This window comes from Dermacentor andersoni, chromosome 1 (assembly GCF_023375885.2).
Source record: "Dermacentor andersoni chromosome 1, qqDerAnde1_hic_scaffold, whole genome shotgun sequence".
NCBI lineage: Eukaryota > Metazoa > Arthropoda > Arachnida > Ixodida > Ixodidae > Dermacentor > Dermacentor andersoni.
Genome location: NC_092814.1, coordinates 314,807,347 through 314,832,660, shown reverse-complemented (window position 1 = coordinate 314,832,660; position 25,314 = coordinate 314,807,347). Strand labels below are relative to the sequence as shown.

The 25,314-nt window shown below is 45.1% G+C and overlaps 1 protein-coding gene across 2 annotated transcripts in view; it reads left to right on the top strand.

Annotated features, from left to right (window-relative positions):
- Positions 1-25,314, top strand: part of Sin1 (SAPK-interacting protein 1) — a 129,021-nt gene that overhangs the window by 22,342 nt on the left and 81,365 nt on the right. Inside the window, exon 3 of one of the 2 annotated variants that reach the window (XM_050196284.3) lies at positions 1,584-1,692. The gene's annotated coding sequence lies outside the window, so the exon portion shown is untranslated. Of the gene's footprint in view, positions 1-1,578; positions 1,693-25,314 lie in introns of both variants that reach the window. The other variant, XM_050196285.3, reaches the window with a different exon arrangement.

Genomic DNA, 25,314 nt, shown 5'->3' with positions numbered 1-25,314 from the left:
CATTTCATTTGCTTGCTAAAGGGTGGCAAGTTAATATTAGTAGAATCCAGTCGTTCCTCACAATAGGGAAATAACATACCTGCCAAACGCTCCTGAATTTTCTGTAAATTTTACAAATTTAGGCTCCTTTTGCAATTGCATGAATCTTTTGTCAAGTATAAAAAGGAATGAATTCTGTTTGAAAAACTTTTTCGCTCATCAGTCGCTGGCCATGCCCTTGGAGGTCTTCCAGTAGTGAAAGCACACCAGAGAGGTACCTGCTTCTAGCAAGTTTATGCAGACAAGTTCCAGAAGCAGGCAAAATCAGCAAGAGCAAACTCTGTGGAAAAGTCACTGTGATCTAAAAGCAGTGTGTTGCTTGTCAGTTCGTGCTGTTCCACATTTTCTTCTGCTTGTGTGCTAAGTCTAAAGGTTAATTGCTGTTTACGAAGTGCATATGTATCGCACAGAAGACATGGGCTCAAGGCAAGCTTTTCTTTAAAAATGCATATCATTCAGCCCCTCCCTCCTCCTCCCCCCCTTGTATTATATCAGCAGGAGTTTTACAAGCTTTAATATTGGCAGCTATTAAATAGTAACAGACTACAAGCTCATTGACAAAACATAAAAATAATGGCACTATGTTTTTTTTAAAGAAAGTGAACAAAATTTGAAACACCTGTTTCTCATTTTTCCTATATTAAACGATGTCAGGCTTTCCATATTGAAGCACGCGAACTGTATTAATTGCTGAATAACCTTATCTGTTCCGATTTGGGGATGCAGCACTTTTGTATAGGACTCTTGCTTTCTAGGGCGGGAGAAAAAAAAAAATGTTGATGCTTGCAACCTAAGATTTTTATGCATGCATGACTTTTTGTGCCATTTATGTTTTGTGTAATTAAATACCATATTTCTTCCCTGGCAAAGGAGATTTATACAAAACCTAAAGTGTTCTTTTGTAGAGATGTTTCACTATGTCAAAGGGCTGTCACATTGTTCCAGTGGGGCTCAAAAAGCACCTGGCCATTTGATCGGTTGCGACAGCAGTAATGAAACAGCTGCACTATTTAGCCATGAAGCGCTGCTCCTCTTGCAGGGAATTCTGCTGTGCACAGGGTCTACGTTGAGTGCAGAGGTGAATGCACCAACTGGCAAGTACATGGTAGAGGTACCGTAGGGCATTGTGCCAAACAGGAGTAAAGCTATGGTTCCAGTGTATAGGTGGAGACTTGCCTTCTTGCTCATTTGTGTTGGATTCTTTGTGCATGTCGCTGTAGACGCTCATTCGTTGAAGTCGAATTGGGGACTAGGACTCGCAAAGTATGGCATGTTGCAGAAGTTGCCATGAAGTGCCTTTATTTTGGTTGCACAACTTGGGTCCAGACGCATTTGCCCTGTGGGAAAATTTGGTGCTTACAATTTTTCCTTGTGTGTGTGCGTGTGCACTTTGATTCACCCCCCTTCCCTCTCCATGTTCCCCAGTTGTATCTTTTGTGGCCATCACTGACACAGAAAGCAGTGTCCTCAAAGAGGAGAGACTGAGTTTATGCTATTTGTGAGCACTAAGTTATACCTTAATTAATTTCTTTTTCGCAGAGCAGCTGGCAATGTGCGACAGAGACGCCTTGGCTGTTAGGGAGAGCCGAATCTGCATTTGGAACAAGTGACGGTGCAGGATATATCATGGGAATGCATTTGCTCCAAAACGGGGTAAGAAGATGTGTTATTCAGTTTGATATATCCGTACTCCTCTAGAAGGTGTTGTCCAAAGTTCGATTTTGAGATAATTATGTACTCAATTGAACACCTCTCATGGCGACTTGGAACTGCAGCAGCTGTACACGTTACTGCAGCTATCTTTTTGAAAGAAGCTTCATTCCAGTTCTGTTGTTTTCAGCTTGTGTTGTCCATGCATGATTTTCTCCCAACTATCGTTTGAGTATTCTTAACAAATGACAAAGCTTTGAGGCATGGCTAAAACTAACCTTGCATTCACAGCTCTGTTCTTCAAGTGTTGCGAGGGTTTGTGGGGTTCATGTTGCGTTGTTTTCTCACTCCAGTTGTTTGTTTTTGTTTGTGAAATACTGCAGTGTTGCTTGTGGTTGGTGTTATTGAGCGAATGTGGGAAGAAGGCAATAGTGAAGTCCTATTAGTATACTGCCACACATTGCCACTCAGTTTAAATTTTCTTTCCACTTGTTATGAGGCTTGCCCACAGTGGTGGCTCATTGGCTATGGTGTTATGCTGCTGAGCACAAGGTCTTAGGTTTGATTGCTGGCAACGGCAGCTGCATACCAATGAGAGCAGAATGCAAAAATGCTCATGTACTGCGCTCTGGATGCATGTTGAAGAACCTCAGGTGGTCATAATAATCTGGAGCCTGTGGTGCCCTTCATAGCCCTGTGTTCAGCGTCGGGATTGTAAAGCCCACAATTTAACTTAATTTTTTTAGGCTTAGCAACTGTGCATCTTATAGGGACGTTACCTGTTTTGTGCCTTGCGTGCTGCTTTAGGTGCTGCCCTCTAGGAAGCATTGGCATCTTTGGTCTTGCTTATCCAGAAGTGCTGAGATAACTTATTCAGGCAGGCACACTTGTAGTGGATGCTGTAGTATTTCTAGAGGTGTTGGTCTTTGGCATTGATATTGCTGTAACTAACGTGATAGCTCGTCGTGTGTTCTGGCAGATGGCTGAAATTCACAGAATTTTATCCCTTTGCAGCACGGTTCGCCACATACCAAATGTTTCTTCCCTGGTAAAGGGACACTAAAGGCATGTATTAAAGTCCATCAGTGTAGATATTTGGGCTTGTTGGTGTAACATTTTGCAGTTTTTTTCTGTAGCGCAAATAGCATAAGGACGTAAAAGAGAAACAGACACACACAGGTGCATGTGTTTTTCTCTTCTACATCCTTGTACTATTTGCGCTACAGGAAAAGAGTGCAAATATTAAGTTATGCTAAAGTGATAGATAAGTGCTCGAGAATCTCTAAGACGTCAATATTATCGTGAACAGAGCCATAATGATCAAGAAATTGGGGCAAATGCAGGACATAATTAGAGACTCTCCCGAGACATTGAAATACTTGCCGGATGACGAAAGCACTCCTCAGTTAAATTCTGTCACTAGTACTCAAACACTCGTTGCAAAAAAACGTCCTTGTATTAAACAACGAAATAAAATGCTACTTGTACAGTTCTATTTAATTTTTAGAAAACATAACTCATTGAAATCACCCTCGACAATGATGCAGGCGGTCAAAAGGTTTTGTTTTCGCTCGGCTCTACACCGCCCACGATTTCGCGTTTCAATAATTTTGTCATCGGGTAGCGCTGCGTTGGTTTTGCAGGCTCGCCAAGCTCGCACAAACGGCAAGTAGCAGAGAATCCAACTTCCATGTGACGCCGCAAGATGCCCGAACGGTTTGCGCCAGTTGACCCAAAAGCAGCTACAGCAGCAAATCCACCGCTCTGACTTCGCTCGGTGCCACCGTTTCTCGGGCGCCGTTTTACTCACAGATGGCAGCAAAGGGCGGTGATGGCGTATGCAACGTTACCGCTCCCCCAGTTGGGTGGCGGGAGATTTGAATGTCAAAAAAGGTATTCGGACCCTTCAGGTGCAATTTTTCTTGTAAACAAAGTCTTTTTTTGGCACGAAACAAGCATTGCAAGATTTCTGGAATGGTATTTAAACAGTCCATGTCGATTTAGTACTTGCCTTTAGTGTCCTTTTAAGGTGCAGGCCTGGCTCATTTGCAACCTGGAATTTTAATAGCAAAAGCTACACCAGTGTTGCAAACAGTTTCTTTTTTAGAGGAAGCTCCTATACTGCAGCTAGTAAAGCACTATATGTGCCTACGGGGTTTTTTCTTAACTGTATACTTTGTGCACTAACTGGTTCTGTTCAGTGGCCTGATTAACTAGAGTTCAAATGAACTACCGAAACAGAATGTAAAGTTTTGTAAAGCTTGCGCTGCAGGTACTCCCAAATATGACCCTTTTCTTGACTGAAATGTCGGCCTTTAAAAGAATCAGCAAGCTTTGGATAGGCAAGATACCATAGTGAGGTTGATTTAAACTTCCATGCACAATGCAATATTGTTTGGAAGGAAAAACTAGCAGCATCTTCGGTTGGCGCTTGTCAGCACGGCTGCTCTCTTTTCTGCATTTTGCATTTGCATCTTTAATTTTAATTAATCAATGTTTCTGCAAACTTCTAAGGTTTGTTCAAAATCTGAGGTCCTTCATTCAGCACCTCAAGTGGATGGTCTTTATAAATCAGGAAATTGCCAACTTAAAGGATCTTGAAAAATCCGGCCATTTTGTTTGTTTTCTTTTTCGTGCTATTTATTATTGTAAATGTGCTTGGTGAAGCATAGTGCAGTGCACATAATGCACACTTTAATCGACCAATCATGCATAACCATGCTGTCTTCTTTCTTTCCTGTTTGGCTGCCCTGCACATGAAATGTGCCATGCTCAACCAGTAGAGGGAACTGGAGGTGAATATGTGGTACAGATGCAGAAGTGCAGGGAAACAACAATACTGCAAAATAAGTACATCTACCCCCACCTGCACCCTCCCCCTATTTATTTTATTTATTGATTGATTTACAGAGGATTAATTTTACAGTGCCACCAAATCTAACAAATGTAGAATACTCGTTAAACAGATGTGTGGCTGGTTGAAAAGTGAAAACTAAATCTGAGCAACAAAAGATGAAAGAAGGCAGAGGCTAGCTATTATTATTATTATTATTATTATTATTATTATTATTATTATTATTATTATTATTATTATTATTAGTTGGGCTGGCTACACTTCACCCAGCTGCCCTGGTACAGAGCCATGATCATCTGCACTAACCAATGGCAGGGATGAACAATAAGGGGCCTGTATTCACGATGCTCTTTATTCACTAAACACCTGTTAGTTATTGGCTGGCACCTTTTTCTGTGACTTAATTTGGTATAAAGATTTGACCACCACTTGTGCTTACTAACAATTGTTGCATACAAAGAGCTCAGTTTATCTGGCGCCAGCATGCACAGAGGGAATATACATAAATGCTTGAGGCGAGCAAAGGCGAGCCCTGCAAAGCATCTGTCTGAACTATGTAAATGCACAGGCAGTCACACGCAGTGCACAGGCTCGGGAAGGATTAGCAGTAGTCGTGTCAACTTCATAAAACTGTGCTCGTGTGTGTTTGCTACTTGTCGCATTGGCTACCAGTATTATCTGCGCCACATGGCCCTCTATTCCATTATTTTTTCTTTGTAAATGCACTACTCAAAGTTCAGCTTTTCCACTTGTTATATAATGCTGTACAGTTTGAAATGCTAAAAAAAATGCTAATTAATGTTTTATTTACGATACGAAGCAGCATTTTACAGTTCAGAATCCTAACTGCCAGTCGTGGATCCATTTTCGTGCGTGAAAAAGCTTGAACCACTCAGGCATGTGAAGAGCGCCACTGCATTTTTTCACACTCCCACCTGTTGTATCTGCACTGCACATTTTACATTGCCGTGACAGATCTTGTTTGCCCGAGTTCGGCAGAATCGGATGTGGGAAAGGAGCCCACTGCTCTGCTTTTAAACGTGTAAGTGTCGATATGCATGCAGACTTTCTGCAAGAAGTATAAACTAAAAATTAAAAATCAAGCCATTCCAATGTAGACACCTAGCGCCATCTATTGGCAACATTTCTAAACTGGTCCTTTGTATATTGACTTTCGCACCATCTCTAGTATCTTTTTAAACCAACAATACCGTCCGCTTGGTGAATTTGCCCCCCTGTTCACCCCTGTTCTCATGCTGCAGTGATTCACTAGCTTTCGCAGCCAATGTGTTAACAGGAAAGGCTTTTGTACTTATAGATGCTGATTAGCAAGGCACTTCGCGGGGTCTTAGCCTGCTTGGAATACAAGTGGCATATAAGAAGCTTAGCAAAGGTGGCCCTCATTTGTGCTTCTATGCACAGTGCTATCTCTTAGTTGCAATGGGTGCGATTGTGCTGAGCCTTTCTTTCTCTCTTAAGTTTCTCCTTGTTTCTCTCCTGTGCTTGGAGGGCCCCTCACCAGGCCCCATAGCAAATTTGGTTATACACTGAAAGTTGTTGCGTGTCCTCTAGGGAGCGTTCTGCTCCAAAAATTTTTCAAATTGGCTCATTAATAGCTGAGATAGAAATATTGCAGTGCCACGAACCCATGATTTGAGGAGGCGAGCTCCACTCCCCCTTCTAGCCTCCGCAAGCAAAATTCTACCACACCGGACCTCGAGGATTGCGTGACGCATACGTGACTGGCCCCGCCATCATTTTTTTTGCTCCTCTCTCTCTCTCCCTCTCTCTCTCTCTCTCTCTCTCTCTATATATATATATATATATATATATATCTTTTCCCTGCGCTAGGCACGACCTGTTCTGATTGTCTGGTTTTGCGCAGCGCACGATTTTGTGCGCTATGCGCAAGGACACATGACTAGCAGTATAATTCAGTGCTACATGAATACTGAGGCAGAACAAGCGAATCTCGGAGCATGATCACACACTGGAACACGGTAGAAAATGGCCTAGTTTCGGGACCTGCGCACGTGACTGCACGACCATGCGAAGTAAAACAACAAACACGCAGACATTCCGTTTTTGTGTTTTATTATTTCTCTAAACTTCAATTCGTCAATTCAAGCAACTCGTCACACAAATAACAACAGATGGTGCCTTGAATAATTCTCGAAATCACGTGTCACCACGAGCGATGTCACACTGCAGACCCGAGTGTGCAGGGACGCGAGTGTGTCGCCGTCCGGCTTGGAGTGCAGCGGCTGCGAGGAGAAGGGAAAACGGCATCCGGATTGAAATTTCAGACCTTTCTGCGACGCGTAGCGATGTAATTCTTTGCAAACACGATCGTTGGCTAACGTTGTATGATCTGTGCTTGTCAGCTCATAATGGCCAGAACTGGCGAAGGTCCCTTTAAAGCGTAACCATACATTTAATTTGAAAAGGGCCAGGGGATTGCACTGCCCTGCTGTGTCGTCAAAATCTACAAGAACTCCTGAAATTATTATTGCCTTTCAGTTGTCAATAGTTGGGGGGGGGCTTAAGGTTTCCCATTATTTGCCCACTACAAAGGGCACATTGCCAAGATCATCAGTAATTGTTTGTGCCACTATATATTCTAACTCTTTCCCTACCATGTGGAAAATAGGTGTTTTTTGTTGGTTACGCCAGATTTTTTTTTCTGAAGGAAATACTGCACTAAATATTTTATTAATACATAAACAAAAAGCAGGATGAATGCACTTTTCATGCATAAATGTTTTATTAATGAAATGTACGTCATAAAAAAGGCATAAATTGCCAGAATCAAGATTGGCTGATAAAATTGAACAAAGTTTAAAGACATGCTTACATCTACTAAAAAAAATATGTAACAAAAATTATGAGCTATACAAAATGTATTGCCGTCTAATGGACACTATCTCCGAAAAAAATCTAAATTTTTCATTTATCAGGTATTCCACTACAAAAATTTAACTGCAAGCACTACAGCAGGGCGTGCCGGGCTGTGGCCGCAGATGTTCTGGGCTGGTTTGCGTCGTCGTCTCTCTCAGAGTCAAAGTCCAACGATTAGGCAGCATCCCAAAACTCGCTGCTGTTCTATCCATTGATAAAATCAGCCGCAGACCCACAGGAATCACGACATCTGCGATCTTTCAAAGCATGTGCGCTGCTCCTGGAGGCGGTCATGCATTATTATGTAAAGTTTAGAGGGGCAGCCATGTGGTGGGCCAATTTACATCTGTGTACACCTTTGTGACCACACCATAAATGTGTCTCATCTGCATTATTACCAGAACGAGAAAGCACTTTTTCTCTAGTCAGAATGGTAACTGCAGCCATGTGTCGATTGTAGCCAACCAACCAACCACAGACGACCCTGGTGCAAAGCATTCGCTACGCCTGTGGTAGGCAGACTAGAAATGCCACAGGGGCCTACTAGTTAAACCGGTACAAGCACACTCTCGGCCTGGGGATCGGCTATACAGTGCCTCAACACTTCAAAGGGGTGCTGCTCCCCAAGCCAAGGCTCTCCCTACTGCACCAAAGCACCATGGGATGTCCCATGGGAAATTAACACTGGGAGTGGCTAAGACCCCCTTGACAGGTTACGGCCTTGCCGAAAGCACAAAAGCACCTGTGAACCACTCCGGTAGCCAGCTCAAAGGCACACTCGTGGTGGTGCAGTGACCTTGACATTGCGCTGCTAAGCCCAAGGGCATGAGATCGAACCTCAACTGTGGCAGCGACATTTTGAAAGGGCCGAAATGCAGAAACACCCTTGTACCATGTATTGGGCGCACGTTAAGGAACCCCAGGTGGTCAAAATTAATCCAGAGTCCCCCACTGCAGTGTGCCTCATAATCACGTCATGGTTTTTGTACGTAAAATTCCAGAGTTAACTTAATTAGCCCAAGGGCGCACTGACAAAGGCGTGTGCCGCACCATATTGGGGGCAACTGCTGGGGCCATAAAAACTATAGTCTACAGAGGCCCGCATGCACCAAAGCCAGAGAACAAGCTAGCCGGTCAGCAAAGGAGGAAACTGTTGATTCAGATATGCTGCATTGAAATATATTTAGATTTAATCTGATGAGAGGACTCATATGTTGCATCATAAATAGCACCAAAGAGTACGTAGTGCCGAATGTCTAGACAGAATGTTGTTGCGTGTCCTCATGGTATAGCCAGAAATGTCTGGCTTCCCTAGTGATGTAGAGTGCTCTAGTACATTATGTCCACTGTGGATGAGATGGAAGTTGTCGCATTTTTGCTACAATTTCATGTTTGTCCACAGTCAGCAATGTGAAGAATTCAAAAACTGTTAAAAAATACATGGAGATTTTCGAATTTGTCTATGCGATTTGAAGACTGAATCGAATGGGACTATATTCTATTCGTTATTTGAAAGTTCTGAATATTCACACACCCATAGTTGTAGCCCACGGGTTGCATTGGAAATAGCCCTCCCCCCTTCTGCCCCCCTGCATTATTTTAAGATCCCAAGAGATCCCAAAAATATACCGGGGAGCAGGCTACACTTCTGTCTTTGACTAAGAAAAAAAAGTTAAAACAAATGTGATAGCCAGTCGAGTAAACACAGCTTTAGAAAGGTCAAACTTCTCTCATTTGTTGGTGTGGAATAGTTAAAGATTGTTTATTTTGTTCTTATTTACAATAATGTCCTGTTGTGACAGCAGCCAGTTGTGTTATACTGATACATGTACTGCTCCCATGCCTTATGTAATTTTCTACAATATAATTTTCTACAATATTTGTCTAAGTTCATCAATGAACCGTTGCCCGGAATAGTCCTATGCGGACGTTGGCTGGACCCTTTTCATTGGCATGATGTTCTAAAGGCTCTTGTTAAATTCTTGCATGAGAGCAATCTGGATTTGGGACTTTGAAAAGTGTTCATTGTTCAAGTTCGTTCACCACCATTTTCAACCACTCAATCAAAACGTTTCTGACTTTTTTTTTTTTTTTTCACTCCGAATTTTGTGCCCTAATACTGAGTGCCAGGTAAAAACCTAGATTCAGGTCGATGTTACAGTTTTTCTATCATAGTAAATCTCTCTCTCTCTATGTAGGCACCTTTAATAGCTTGAATAAATTATGATTATAATGATGACCAGACAATCTAGCTGTCAAACAGGATGCCGATGAACCCATAATGAACATTGTCAGGTGCATCAGAAGGAATGTAATACACATTCGTGCATCTCATCATTCTTAGGTCCATCAAGAGCTTTGAGTATTCTACATTTTGTCAATGGGATAGTAAAGCATCTTCAGTGCTGGCCACATGTTTTCGTTCCATCTCGCTGGGAGAGCAGAAATACTATCATCAGTCTAGATCAGTGGATTGCTCTTTCTTTGTTTCTGCAGCAGGGAAAAAAATAAGCAATTAGTAGTTGCGCCTAAAGGCAAAGCATTGAAAGCGATAGCAATGTTTAGTGTCGCGCTCGAGCTTCTCCCACGGTGCTTTAACAGTATGCGGAGGCAACGTGGTGCGATGCAGCACGCGATTGAAACTGCTGCTGCGCTGCAGGAATAGTGCCCTGTCAGAAGCCGGGCATGTCGCAATGCTGGTGCAATTATGAACACCTCAAATGGCATTACAGGCATTGCATCTCAGTGGCACATGAGACCAGCAGAAAGCCATCGGCGTTTCAGTGCCTAATTAAAAGATTAGATAGGCTTAGCTTGACCTTTACTATCTGCTCCGCTCGTACCACTGTGTGCACCGCAGTGTGGTACACACACAGCTCCCGGGTAGGAATGCTAGTGTGTGTGCAGGCAATGCTCATGTTGGTAGCATAAGCCAGAATGCTGCCCTGGCTCCAGCAGAGCCTATTGAGCAGAGCAGGACAGTATGTCTACTTGTCTTCGTCGTTGTTGCAGCCAAATGCACTGCACATCTTTGGAGGCTTTCTAATCCTCCATGCGTGGGCCGTGCGTGCGTGACGGCGCTAGCAAGAACACACCAGGTCTCTTTAGTGTAGTGAAGGAAAAACCCATGAAAGTTGTCAGATTGTAATTTTTATTTTCAAATGCAGTGTAACCCTTTCTTTTTTACCTAATAATAAACTTAACTGCCCATCTTCAGGCAGATGTTGCTAATACAGTCAAGCCTCGTTATAGCAAGGTTGCATCCGACCCGAAAATACCTTTGTTATATCCAGTATTCTTTATAATCTTGTGTTTGTTGCATGCTGATATTCACAAGGAACATACAAGATTTACTTAATTATATCCAATAATTCGGTATATTTGGGTTCGTCATATTGAGGTTTGACTGTATTTGTGACATCGTGGGGAAGTTCTTGCAGAAATTTAGAAATGACTCCACTGCCCATAGTTCATTTTTACATCCTTTCTAGCCGTGAGACCATGGCTTTTTGTGTGTGCTTATGCGAGAGAGAGAGATAACTGCCTGCCGAGCCACCTTAATATTTCCTTCTTATTTGCTCATTCTTCATTAACTACAGCACTGTGAATCATGATTTTTACCAATTTCGTGGTCATGCACTCATAGCGAGATATTTGATGACGCCCTTGCAGGATGGTCCACTGTCACTGCAATGAGCTGTTCAGTGCAGGTATTGAGATGGCAAAGGCCTGTGGTGCATTATCTGCTCCGGATTGGGCACTCCCCTCCTTGCTGCCTACGGAAATCTTCGTTATTTCAGTCATTGGCACTGGATCGGTTCAGTAGTCACCCAGTTTAGTCTTTCATGGTTGTGGGAGAGCTGTCTGCTGTTAGCAGCGATTTGTCAGGAGCGTTAAGCTGAGCAAGAGTGATTCAACAGATATGTCTTCAGCTACTTTGCCAAGTAGTACTGTTCCTTGATGCGCACCGCTGTGCTCAATTTTGTCGCTCAATAGTGGCACCTCTGTGACAATCGGGCACACGCACTGGAGCTCAAATGGGCCAGAAGAAGAACATGTATGTTGTAGTGCAAGGCATGTACCACACTGGCCAGCTCAAGTCGTGTGCACTTACTTATTATAGTGCCAATGTTTGCATTATCGTGCATACATATCATGGTAGTTACCTATCACAGTTCTTTCCTCTAAGATGAGTGTGAACCTCCTAGCCAGACATGCTTCATTGTTCAGTGGAGAAAACGTAGTGGTGCTGCTTCTGCCACTGAAGTAAGTCAGCAGATTTTACTGGCAGTAGCCTTGTATATGGGAGGCCATTGCGAGTAGGAAAAGCAGCACTACTCTTGGTGCATCTCTGTATCCCTGTGTGTTTGAGGACATGACAAGAACAATGGTAAATGTTATAGATGAGTAACGAATGGCATCGTAGGCAACGTTGGACCTGGGCTGTCTAAATTTTTTAGACAGCCATTGGATTGAGGACAAGATTGAGGCATTGTAGGATAAGCATTTGCTGCATTTGGGTGCTGGTGATTTCAGTATAAATACCTGCTGAAAGGTTGTAAGGGCTTTTTCGAAGGGGTAATGGAAAGCTAGTTGTGAGGAGGCCAAAAAAAAAACCTCTAAAGGCAGTCTTAAGACTGGCAAAGGCGACGATGTCGTATTCTTTCAATCTGTTCTGTTTCACTTGCTTGTTGGTGCAAGGGACTGTCAATTTGTTCAATTTGTCAGGCAATGCCCACGTCTGTAGTTTATGACACGGTCGCAGCAGTAGCCATTGTCTTCATTGTAGCTATGCAGTGCACTCAAATTGCTTTGAAGATTTCTGGCACTGGATGGAGTACTGGCAGTTTTCTCAGTTGTTCCCTTAATGCATGCACAGGCGTTGACTAGCGCAAGCACGCTTTCTCATCTTTCTTTATTTAGTCGTTCTGTCACTTCCCATTGTTCATGATCTTAACAGGGCAAGAATGATGCAATGTCAGATTTCAGTATTGCTCTTTGTGGCACTCACCGAAAAAAGAAAATGTTAGCAGACCACTTCAGTTGCTTCAACCAGACATGAACACTGCTGAATTAATGTGAAAAATCAAAGCAGTATGGACCATCACAAAGCCCATGTGTATGTTAGCTATAAATTGATAGTCTTTGTCAAGGTTTCTCTTTAATTGGCTGGATTTACGCTGTTGTGCTAACTGCAGAATAGGCCTCGTTGGAGGTTCATGGACCCATATGCAGTTGGTTTTAAACCTTTGTTGTAGGGCAGCCCCACAGTTTCCTTTTTTTTTTTTTGTTAGGCTTGCTCCATTCGTGACACATGAGATTAACTTACGTGTCTCTGATATTCATGCATAAATACAGCATAATTCCTTTTAATTTTATTTACTTCACATGTATGTGCTTGGCCATTACCGAGAAGTTCTGTATGGTCATCGTGTAATGAATATGTGCTGCTTGTAATATTCCTGAACTGAATGTCGTGCATTGATATTTTCCCTGTTTCTTTGAAAAAGCTGAAGATTGTAGTTTCCTCTGACTTTGTACTTATGGATGAATCCATACTTGGAACACACAAGTATTCAGGCAAGATTGTCTGAGCATATATATATGATGTGGGTTCGATTCCACCCAATACTGGAATAATTCTGAAGGACAATTTTTTTTTTTTGCATAGCACATACGTAGTGACACAAGTTGGCATAAAAGAGGTTCATTGAAGAGTGGCATGCACCCAGTAACCCAAGTTAGTCCGACGGCTGGTTTAGAACCCAGCTTCTTCAGCTCAGCAGCCCGATGCTCTACGCATTAGACCATAGACTACCCTGTGGCCCAAGTTGGCGTGAAAAAGGTTAGATACAGACAGCAGAACATACTATAAACTGGGTAAAGATCCCAGAGAATGCAAGTCGCAATAAAAAAAAAAGAGAGAGAGAAACGAAAAGATTCTGCGTTTGACCTCATTCTTTCTACTTGTCAAGAAATAGGTCTGTCACTGCTTGTGACCCGTTTGCCGCTGGCACGAAGTCGTCGACGGGGTATACAGGCCGGGTGGTCGTTCCGTACTCAAGAAACACAGCGAAGGAGTCAGAGTCGGGAGAAAGAAAGAAAAAAGTCATTTATTGACTGACAATGGCACACAATTTAAACGAAACACGAGAGCACTAACACACATGCGCTTAATCTAGATCAATGATGAAGACAAAAGAAATACAACGAACAGTGAACAGTAAATATAGAAAGTAACACTACACAAAACACACTTAACGGTGGTCAACTAAACAGAGTTCAAAAGAAAACAAATGATGGCATACGCATGGCCGGGCAGCAGCAGCAAGTCCATAAAGCATGGAGTTGACGGCAGAGCTTTCCCGAAGAACGTTGGCAAGCCATCTCGTCGCGGTGGATGCGATTGCGGGGCTGGGCTTCCCGGGAGACTAGGTCTGACGTCTTCTCTCGAACAGGTTCAGCTAACTTTAGGGGAACTACGGTGAGCTTCATTGCAGACGTTGGTTTGTCGTCTCTTACGTCAACTAGTAACTCGCACTTCAGACGCCGCTAGGCGGCCCAGGCGATACTGGATGGCACTAGTTCCTTGACGCTTCTCAGCAGATTGTAGGCTCAGCTCCTAGACTGCTTAGCTCGGTCTAAAACCTGCGTTTAAATAACTTCTCCTTTGCCTAGTTCCCTGTGTTAGGGGAATGGCAGATATTGGTGACGATCCAATCAAGTTCACCCAATTGTATCCTGGCTCCTCTTAACGTCTTGGCCGCGCCCTTTTAATTAGGGGTGAGGGAATGGGTGATTGTATTATGTACGGGCACTTGTGTTGCACCACACACCCTTGAGTCTGTGGCGGGACTCTATTGTCCGTTCACAAAGGAGAAACGACGGCAGCCGGCCATACGGTGCTGTCGGCACACATACACTGTCAGCAATTTGTGGACACAGGATTGCACAGAGACACCATATATTTTGGAGTATTCGCACCCCTCCCTTCTTAGCAAGCTTCTCATTGCATGTGCGGGGCAGAAAATACACAGGGGTTCCTACAAAACAGGGATTCCTACACAGGGGTGTCACGGTCATGCCAACAACCACAAAAGATAATCTCTAAACCTGCCTTCAACTTCTTTCGGCCGCTTGCCCGAGTGGCCGGCAATAACCATCTTGTTCATAGGTTCCTATTTCTACTACCTTTTGGCGCCCGTTGATCGGTGCTTCGCCGAATCTAATAATGCCACACCCTGACAAGGTCCTTTGTGGTTCAGCACAGGCATGACAGGAGGTTGCTGGTACCAAGAAGACAACTTGCAGCAGACGTGAATGCTAAATAAAAGGATCATGTCCAGGGACTATCCTGATGTCACTTTTCAAGAACCATCATTGCCTCTCTCCACGAGTAGAAAGAAGATGTGTTACGATTGGATAGATGTACTGTTAAAAGTTGAGTTAATCCTTCTACAGCTGCGGGAATGGCTTGCACCTGTAGGGCATGCAGTCAAACAGACATGGCTTGCAGGCAAAGCAGTGGACTGCAAAGAGATGGAAGCAGAAGGCAGAATGAGCAGAGGTAACTGATTAGCATATGTATACAAATTCCCTTTGAGGTGCATTTGCCACAGCATTCTTTGCTTGTGATTGTAGCGTTAGTTGCTGCAACTGTACAGGATGATACACCTTAAGCACAGTTGTTACGCATTCATTCACGGTGAAAAATGTGCTAAAGAAATTGGGCAGTTGCAGGTGGAACCACTGAAAGCAATAGAAGGTTTAGCATTGGTGCTGAAGCTTCTCGGGCAGTGCTCTAAGAATACACAGGAGCGACATGTTGGCATGATACAGTACACGAGACAGCTGCTACCACACAGTGGCAACAGCACCTTGGCAGTTATTAGGCGTCTCGCAACAGTGGTGAGATGAGTGCCGCCACTGGTGTTACAGGTGTCGCACCTCAATGGTGCATGAGATGAGACCGAAGGAAAACCGTCTGAGCTTGCAGCTTGGAAGTGTCCTGTCATTTCTGCTCAGATTACTGTATTCACCGCTGTGTGGTATGCACATGGCTGCCTAGCAGGAACGATAGTGTTTGTGTACACGCGTCCACTTGGCTTCCTTGTTTTTGCAGCCAAATGTACCGCATGTCTCTCTCATCCCTGGAAACATTTTAACCCTCCACTCATGGGCCACCACGTGCCATTCATAGCTTGACAGTGGGGTCGACAGTGTGAACGTGCCTTGAATGTTCATATAATTTCTATTGCAATACTAATTTTTCATCAATGGTATACTTGGACCTTCGAGCTGGAAAACAGGTTCTTGTGCATTTTGTTAATGTCAATCACTGTAGTGGCCAGTAATTATCAAGCTAAATGGCACTGTGCCTGTATTAACGAGGCTGTATATTGTAAAGCCACATCGTAAGCTTGAGCCAGAACAACGAATATTTTTGTTTCTGCATTCACTCATTTCGTCAACTGGCATAAACATGAAGAGTCATGCATGACTCACGTCATGCCCCTGATTTCGCATCATTGACTTGTGATGCAGTGGTGCATATGTTTACAATTAATTCCATTTGTTGAAATTTGAGTCTGATGGCTAATATCACTATATGAATAACTGTAGCGATAGGTATTGTGTTGCTTATGCCTATGGCATGGACTCAAGACCATTCCATGGTGAATGGCTTCTGTGGATCAAACTGCTGGCTCTGTAGTAGTATAAATGTTTTCTACAGAATTCCAGTGCTTTTCCTTTTCATCTCATCCTTTTGTTACCAACCTGTATCACGAAATATAGCTGCAAATTTAGTATCGGTGCTATTTGTAAATTCAATTGGATAAAAAGTTTTTTGTGGTAATAAGGAAAGGGAAGATGATTGCAAGAAAATATATTTTTGCTGTTGGATATTAGTTTTTGTCCCATCAAAGGTGCCCCTGTCAGAGGTCATAGCTAAAAGCATTGTGCACCTCAGCTGGCTGCCTCATTATTTCATGTTGTGGCATCACTACATAGCCAATAGTACGTCAGGAATGCAGCAGCATAAATGTCCCTGAAAAGATGTTTGTTTTCATTCCCCAGTGAGGTCCTCTCAGCCAAGAAAAGGAATAGTTAAATATATCAGGTATGGACCTTGCATGTGAGAGCGATTGATGTCATACTGAGCCGTTAAAGTGGCATGTTCTTGCTATTTTTTTGCAAATGTAGACCCACAATCCATGTGTTACTTTTTCCTGTGTGATGATTTCAGGCTTTATAGTGTAAACAAGCCTGCAGCCAAGTACACCACATGGACACTGCTTCACTACCTAATAATGCATGAGCTTACCCAGCTGCAGCACTAATTCCTATATATGACTGTAGAATAGATTAATACCACATATCCATTTAAAATGACTACTACTTCATTGGATTTGTTAATCTTATTATCCTCTGTGACTGCTGTACTGCCAATATTGCAAGCCCACTGAAACCGTAGACATTATTTTACTAGAGCTCTGAGATAGCAGATTCAGGAGCATGGTATAGTGTATCGTTCAGGCTGATGCCTAGCCATCACAGTAAATGAGGTTTCATATGTACCATAGTCCAGTGTCTCCTTTTTCTTCATTGGGTGCTGAACCCGTTCACTGTTCAGAGCTCATACCTATGGTCTCAATATGTCTTCGCCTGCAACAGTGGCTCACTGACTACATTGTTCTGCTGCTGAGTGGGAGGTTGTGAATTCGATTCCTGGCCATGGCAGCTGCATTCTGATGGGGACGGCATGCAAAAATTCTGAACTATTTGTGTTTAGGTGCACGTTAAAGCACCACATTGGTCAAAATTCATGTGGAGCTCTTCGCTGCAGCATCTCGCATAACCTAAATGTTTCAGGAATTTGATACTGACTCAATCGGTTGGCTGACTCATAGAGGTGTCGTCATTCTGTGCTTTATCTACGGAATATTTTACTGTGCCAGCAGTTTAGAGCTTGAAACTGGTTTTTCTGTGTCCATCATTTACATCATGCTGCTGCTGCCAGCTGTCATAAGGACATCATGTAGAAGTGCTGCGTTTTCTTGCATATGACAATTTAATTACTTATGAGAAAATGTCTGCCCAGACTTTTGCTTTGACCAACACACATCAGGTGAAACTGCAAGAAACACTGACCCTTTTGTATCTGCTTATTGCCACCTCTTAACAGAGCATTAGTGGAAGCAAAATGAATATTTGCAAGAATTCCTTCTTGATGATAATGATAAAATCGGCCACAGTATGTTCATACTTCTTCATGATTCTTACATTACATGTACAGTCACGGACAGAATAAAATAGACCACAGGATCTCCGAAAACGTTCAATTCCCGAGCAGCCTGTAGCAGTAACCAGTAAAACTGCCCACGACAATGTTGTTAGCATATTCTAGTCGAGGTCCGAAATGCAAATACCAGATTGCGTTGTGAGGTTGCAGAGATATTCAGCTTTTTCTTAGATTTCATGGTCCGTAATATTCTGTCGGCGACTGTACACTTGTATTTCTGACCATGTAATAGTCTTTATAGTTGCTAGGGCCAAACCTTACTTTGTTTTTGTTTTGTGTACTAATGAAAACAGTTCATTGGTTGCCTGCAAGGTAGAGAGAGAGAGTGTGTCCAGCAGCCTTAGCTGCCCTTCTTGCTTGGTCAACCAGGTTGGGCTAGTCCATCAAGTCGGAGCTGGACAGTGCTGCCTTCCATTGCTGTGTGGTGGGGTGTGTTATGGCTGTGAAGTTCGTAAAAAAGGAAATTGTCATCCACCCTACAGTAGCACAAGGCTACAAGGAAAACCTGTATGGGTTTCTCAGAAAGCTTCACAGTTGAAGAATTGAAGAAACGTACTTCAAATGCAGACCACCCCCTCCCCATTTCCCCCATCATTCTCTCAATTTTTGCAAAGGTTGTATTACACTACACCCTCCGCCGTCCAAACTGTTGCAGTGAGATCGAGCTTTGAGACACACTTTGCCAAATCATCAGTTCATTGATTCCGCGAGAGCATTCGGCTGGGTACATGCACGAAAATATTCCACGCTTAATTAGGTCGGAGTTGAGCCTTCGTCCTGTCGTGCGGTTATCATCGAGCCACTTCGTCTGTGGGTCGCGTCGTCGTCGCCCTGAGGCGCGCGTGCGGCACGGGTAGTGCACCACGTTTTATCGCGTCCCGATTTCAGCAGAATCGCCGCTCTGCATCGTGGCGCTCGGTCTCTCATCCGCGCGTCAACGGCGGCTTGCATTTCATGTGCTGCCGTGTAGGACGGTGCAACCAACCTCCTCTGCGCCCGTTCTCAAACATTTACGTACCTGCGAGTCCATTTCGAACCAGTAGCGAGGCCTTCTCGCGCTCGCACCGTCGAGGTTTTGCCGTTTGTTTTCGGTGCCGTCGTATCGCACGCTTCTCACCTCCTCCGTATCTGCTCTGCGTTCGAAGCAAATGTATGCCTTTGGGGGCCATCCGCTGCACGCGCGGGCGCACGTACCACGTGTATGCGTCCCCGTCCATCTCTCCTGCTCGCCACGGCTGTCGCTCTCCCTCATCGCGTCAGTCTGTCTGTACTCGTAGCTAAACGCGGAGCACTGTGTAGCCGCCCGTCCGTCGCTGGAGGTGCGCGGCGGTCAGGCGACCTGCGCCGGGTCTCCCCGCCGCTGCGATCCTTTTTAATCGGCGCCGGCCTCGTCACACGACGGCAAGGTCGGAGGTGACCAGCCGCGTCCTTAATATATCATTCACGTACACGGCCAGCTGCGTGCCCGCCTTATCGCGTTCTTGTTTCTCACTCGGCCGACCCACTGTGCAGCCGGCGCGCTCTTCGCCTCGCTCGGCTGGTACTTTCGTGCGTGCCTCCTCCTTGTTTTTATACTCGCCAACCCGTGGTTCCTCCTTTGTTTTACCTCGCATATGCTTTCTTGCTCTCGGCCATAGCCTGTTTTGTCCTTCCGTGCTCCTCTTACCGGCGCGTTCGATGCATGCACGTTCGCGCGAATTTTGCCTGCGACGTCTAGGTGTATCGCTGTCATCCTCTATAGGCGCGATGATCCGTGTCCCTGGGACGTCCCGTGCTCTTCACTCCCCCCGTTGCCCTTCGGTTCCCGGACTGCCAAGACGGCCTGACTGCGGCGTGCGCCTTTGCTTTCCTTTCTTCTTTTTTTTTTATTTCACCTGCACGATTAATTTGCTGCAGCATGATTTCTTAGGAGGACAAAAAATGTTATGTTTGTCTGTATTCGTGAAAAATCCTCTCGTGGCACTTGGTCGAGCTTTTTTACAAGAAAACGTGCTGCTCGCACTAGAAATTAGTTTTATTGAGCTATATGTACTTTAATTTTTTCCTTCGCCTAATGACCGAAGTGCGAAAGAACACATATGTAGATTCGAAGCAGGCAGAGAAAAAGATATACTGAATGGGAGGGCTGGCGAGGACTAGCTTATGTACACGAAAGCACATGCGAGACGACGAAATTCAGCAGTGCGGTGTCCGTCCTCATTCATCGTTCCGTTCCTTTGCGCTGCCTTGGCTGCAAAATATCGCAATATTGTGCTGTCTGTTGGATTTTTTTTTCTTTAAAGAAGCATTATTATTATACTCGCGTACAATTTTCTGTGGCTATGAAGGGAAAGCCACGGAGACAAAGTGGCACAAGTGCGAGCGCTTCTGAAAGGAGTCCCGCGTTTTCATCCACGTTAGTTTAAGCTGGAGAAGCGAAAACATAAACACCTTATTAGCAACAGTGAAGACAAAACACACCAATGAATGTAAAAGTTTTCTTATTTTGCGGCTTTTCCCTTCCGTGTCTGAGCAAACGCGAAACCGTCGCACGTGAAAGATGCATCGATTCAGCGTCCGTTACCAGCAACGAAAAGCACTGTCAAACGCCGGCGGACTACTTGGCGCGGTAACACTTGTCCAGAACCTCCGCCCCCGCAGCTTTCCCTACAGAAATTTGTCCGAGAGTATACACAATTCGCGTGGCTTACAAGGTTCTGTGGCACAAGGTTACACAAGGTTCTGTGACATCAGACAACGGGTAGAAACATCGATAATATTCGAGAAACTTCCGATACATGCAGGCGCGTCCTTCTGTGCGTGCCAGATGACCACAAAACGGCCGTCGTCTATGGAGGCGCCACTTACGTAGGGTCAGAGTCATCATTTATGGGGTAGCGACAACCCTTACCAGGTGCTAGGCGATCATAGTACGGCATTGCCACAAGGTATAATTCTGCAAGCAGAAGTATGCTGTTCTGGTGCTCTTTTATTGATGTACTTTTTTTTTGTCAGCAAGCAGCAAAAACGTAAGAGTGTACGCGAGACCACGCTACGTAAATTGCGCCACTGCCATAGTTAAACGACGGCCGCTTCCCATTGGTTCGCCGATCATCCGGCAGGCAAACGCTGGCGGACTAGGCGTGGTAACACGTGCAGAAGCTCCGCCCCCCTCGGCATCACCGCCTTTCATTCACCTTGCGCTTTCACTTCACATGGAGTATTTCGTGTCACTGCTCGATCTGCAGCTTCTGTTGCTTTAATGGCGTTCTGCTGCTGAGCATAGGGCGGCTAGTTCAATACTCTGCTGTGGCGGCAACATTACGGCGGGGAAATAATGCAGAAAGAAAAAAAAAACGCTCGTGAGCATAGATTAAGGTGCTCGTTAAAGAGCCTCATGCATGTGTTTAACATTCAATAGTAAGCTCTCCACCACGGCGTCCTTCATAGCCTACTGTGCAGTTTCTGGGGCGTTAAAAACCCTCCCATTACTGCTGCTGTTTCCTAATGACAAATTTACCTTCCATGCTGTCGAGCTTGTGTGCGATTTGATGTCGCACCTCTCAAAACGTTTCGCCATGACATCGTCTCGAACACTGATGGCGCACGCTTGAAAAAGAGCAGCAGATTTGCCTTCTTGTACATTATATTTTTATTCTGGAGGTGAGGCGGGGTATTTTCTCCAGAGGTGGCTGAGTGCTTCGATTTGAGAAAATGCGGTGATACCACGGCTATGTAAGATAGTATACCCCCAGGCAAACGGAATTTACTCCACGAGCGCCAGTTTCTTCTCTGGAACCTGGTAGGCCAAGCTTCTGCGAAAGAAGAGAGAAAAAAGGAAAAAAACGTCAAGCCTGCTGCCATGGCAACGGTTTGGTTGATGCGCGAGGGTATTGATGGGAGAGGGCCATACCGCGTGTCTACTATCAACGCACTAAGTTAAGGCCGCAGCACTGCCCGAAATCTGCGACTACGTCATCAACCGGAGGCGATCGAAAGAACGCGTCTCTCCAAGACGTCGTGCTTGTGCATGGGTGCGGTGGCACGCGAGTAATGTGTTTGCATGCCATCGCTATCGTGGCTCTGCTGTCGTGGCTCGTCAGACTCTGTGCACAGTCGGCTTTGTTGAAACTCCAGAATGTGCCTGCAGTCACTTCCGCCGTTAGTTGAGTCCAGTCACTCCTTGGATCAAATTGTCTGCCATTTCTCGTGCTTTCCTAAATAGCGTCGCTGCCCTTCTCGCAGCATGATTTAAAATGTGCTCGAGTTTCAATAATGGTGCGACATTAACATCGCTAAGTCTAATAAGTGTTGTATACAACACCAACAACTGCCAGGGCAATTATGACCTAGGATGCAAGGTGCGTCCGTTCATGTTTCCTCAGGAGTATAATCTGCAAAAAGTGTTCGCTTCTTTTCAGCACTCCGGAATTAGTAATGTCAGATACTTTTAATCAGGGTTGGTCCTCGCGCTTTTTAATATGTTGTTCGCTGAGCATCTTTTCAAACTACCAGAGGTGTTTACAGTATTGAACTTTGACAACTTCTGAAGTATGCTTACACTTTACACACACAAAAAAAAGTCTTCTTTCCTTGGGCATTGAGAAACAGAACGTGAAACTTGCCTTGCAAATATTTAACAACACTGTTCCCCCCGACCTTAGAGCCTTTGGCATGGAGAACATGTCCTATTTAGAAGGAAAGGCGACGTGAAAATACTGCGCGAAGCAGACCGACCGAGAAACCAGTATCAAGAACCGGTGTTTTAGTTGGATGATACAAAGATCAATTTCCTCTACAAACTCCTTGATTGGTCAGAACCGTGGAAGGAAAGAAGGATGAGCTACAACAGCAAGAAGCTAACGAAAGGGACCCATGCCTCCCTTGTTGCGTTCTCCAGGGTAGCGTATCCCACCGCTGCCGTGGTGTTGCGACGCCTGTTTATCGAAGCTCGACCGACGTTACTATTGGGTAGCGTGGCGGTTCGGCGGGATGCAGGCGTCCGGTAGACCATGGCGACCAGGCAAGGACGAGATGATGGCTAGTGCGAAACTTGCACCATTTATTCAATGGTTGGTGAAAGATGAGAGTAAGAGAATAAAGTGAAAAAGTACATTGCGGGGCCCTTTAAATAGGTCCACTAAAGTCGTAGGCGGAATCTTGATCACGTCAACGTTACGTGATATGCACTGAGTTCCACGGTGCTTGGCGGTGGCACCCACTCACCCGGCGACCTTTCACGAGCCCGCCTCCGCAGGTGGCAACCAGCAGGTCCGGGATCGCAGGCGCTTATCCTTTCTTCTAGGCGACGTTGGTTCGCGGACGTTCTCCTGTAGAGCTTGATTTTTCGTGGAAAGGGCGTCTGGTTGTGGATAGGCGGCTGATCCATTGTCCCACTTGACGTCTTCACGAGCGTGCCTCGGCTGGCGGCAGCCCGGGCGTCCTGTCTGGTTCGCGGAAAGGGTTTTCACGCGCACACACAAAGGGACCTGTAAGCACTGCGGGGCCCTGCCAGACCGGTCATCCACGCGAGACAACCATGTCAAATTAGGAATCCATCCTTCGTTTCGATGAGGCATGGTGGTGGAGCATCCTTTTTGCCCGAGGTGTCACACGCCAACCGTAACACCCTTCACCAAACAACACAGGGCTTCATTGAATTCACGAGATACTGCCCTGGGCCGCTATCTTGTACACGTTCGAAAAGCCGACGTTCGATTTCGCCTCACGCGATTGGACTAGATTGGCCTAGGCCACGATATCGGCGCAGCCTGGACAATCGCGCGAGGCGAAATTGAACGTCGGCTTTTCGAACGTCGGCTTTTCGAACGTCGGCTTTTCGAACGTCGGCTTTTCGAACGTCGGCTTTTCGAACGTCGGCTTTTCGAACGTCGGCTTTTCGAACGTCGGCTTTTCGAACGTCGGCTTTTCGAACGTCGGCTTTTCGAACATGTAGAAAATAGCGGCCCTGATGAGCTCAACTTGACCTACGTTCTGCTGGGGAAAATTCACACCGATTCATTAGAAGACCGCTTTGCCAAATACAGGCAGTTAGCTGGTGCACAATATCACATGTCAATAAGACAGTATATAAATATGAAAATAACTTGCGACTGCAGAGAACGCTACCGACGACTGCCACAGCTGCTAGTTGTAGCGTTGATGAACCATGGCAGGACCTTCACATGGTAACAAGGCAGACAACTACTCGCTGTAACGTAGTGGGGACTCAGGAGGCGCTCTCGAAGATCAAAGACATCATGGCGGTCTTGGTCAACGTGGTGGCGGAATACTCCGTTTACGCAACTTCGAAGAAGCTCAAATGCAAAAAAAAAAAAGCAGGGATACAAAGAAATAAGCGTCTCCATTGTTGAAAGGCACTATAATCTCATCAGAGTGCTAGACCGAGGTCGGCTGGCACACCCAACGATGTTTGTGCTGTAGCTATAACTACGCTACCCGCCGAAGTTGATTAGTGGCTATCATGGGGGCGAAATGCGAAAACACCCGTGTACTTAGATTTAGGTGCACGTTAAAGAACCCCAGGTGGTCGAAATTTCCGGAGTCCCCCACTACGGCGTGCTTCATGATCAGAAAGTGGTTTTGGCACGTAAAACCCCACAATATTTTTTTTTATATTTTATGATTAGTGGCTATGGTGTTGGGCTACTAAGCACGAGGTTGCGGGATCGAATCCCGGCCACGGCGGCCGCATTTCGATGGGGCGAAAGGCGAAAACACCCGCGTACTTAGATTTAGGTGCACGTTAAAGAACCCCCAGGTGGTCCAAATCTCCGGAGCCCCCCCCCCCCCCCTACTACAGCGTGACTCATAATCAAAAAGTGGTTTTGGCAAGTAAAACCCCATAACTTAATTTAATTTGATTTATAACTACGCCGTTGTAGAAGAGCTATCGAAGACAGAGCACTTTCTAAATCTGCACAACCAGCGTGAGGTAGTGACGCACCTTACCTTAATGCTACGACGACACATCCGATTTTGACACCGGTGATGACGGGCATACAAGTGAAGTGGTTCTCGGACATGTGCTGTGGTGCAGTACAAATGTACTGCTAAATACTTTTCTTCCCGAACGAACCCTAAGAATGTGGATGCCGCTGCTAAATCTAATGCTAAAAAAACATAAGCAATAAAAATGTTTCGTCGCATGTACCTGCGCAGTATTTGTCCTCGCGAAAGGCCGCTTGCTGGAAACCAAAATGGTAATGTCGTTCACATCCTTCCCCTGTCCTTTGCGTGTGTTTTAGACGAAGTATTAACCGAAAGTTTGTTCACATCGAGAAATGGAAATAGCGTCAATATGCTTTCTGAGGCAAAGTTACTGCGACCGTAAATCCATGTAGTTCCTTCAGAAACACCACGCTAAATCTTCGCGGCCGCCCCGTGACGTCACTGCGGCAGTGCTGCGGCTTTCACTTGTTCTAAGTGGTGTTGCTACTACGCGCTCGACGAGCGCGCGATTTACTCGGCGAACGCAAGAAGAAACGAGCAGTCTTGTTTGCTGCTGCAGTCTGTTTTGTCCTAACAGCTGTGGCTTTCAGCCTCACTCTTCTTGCAATGGCAATTTATT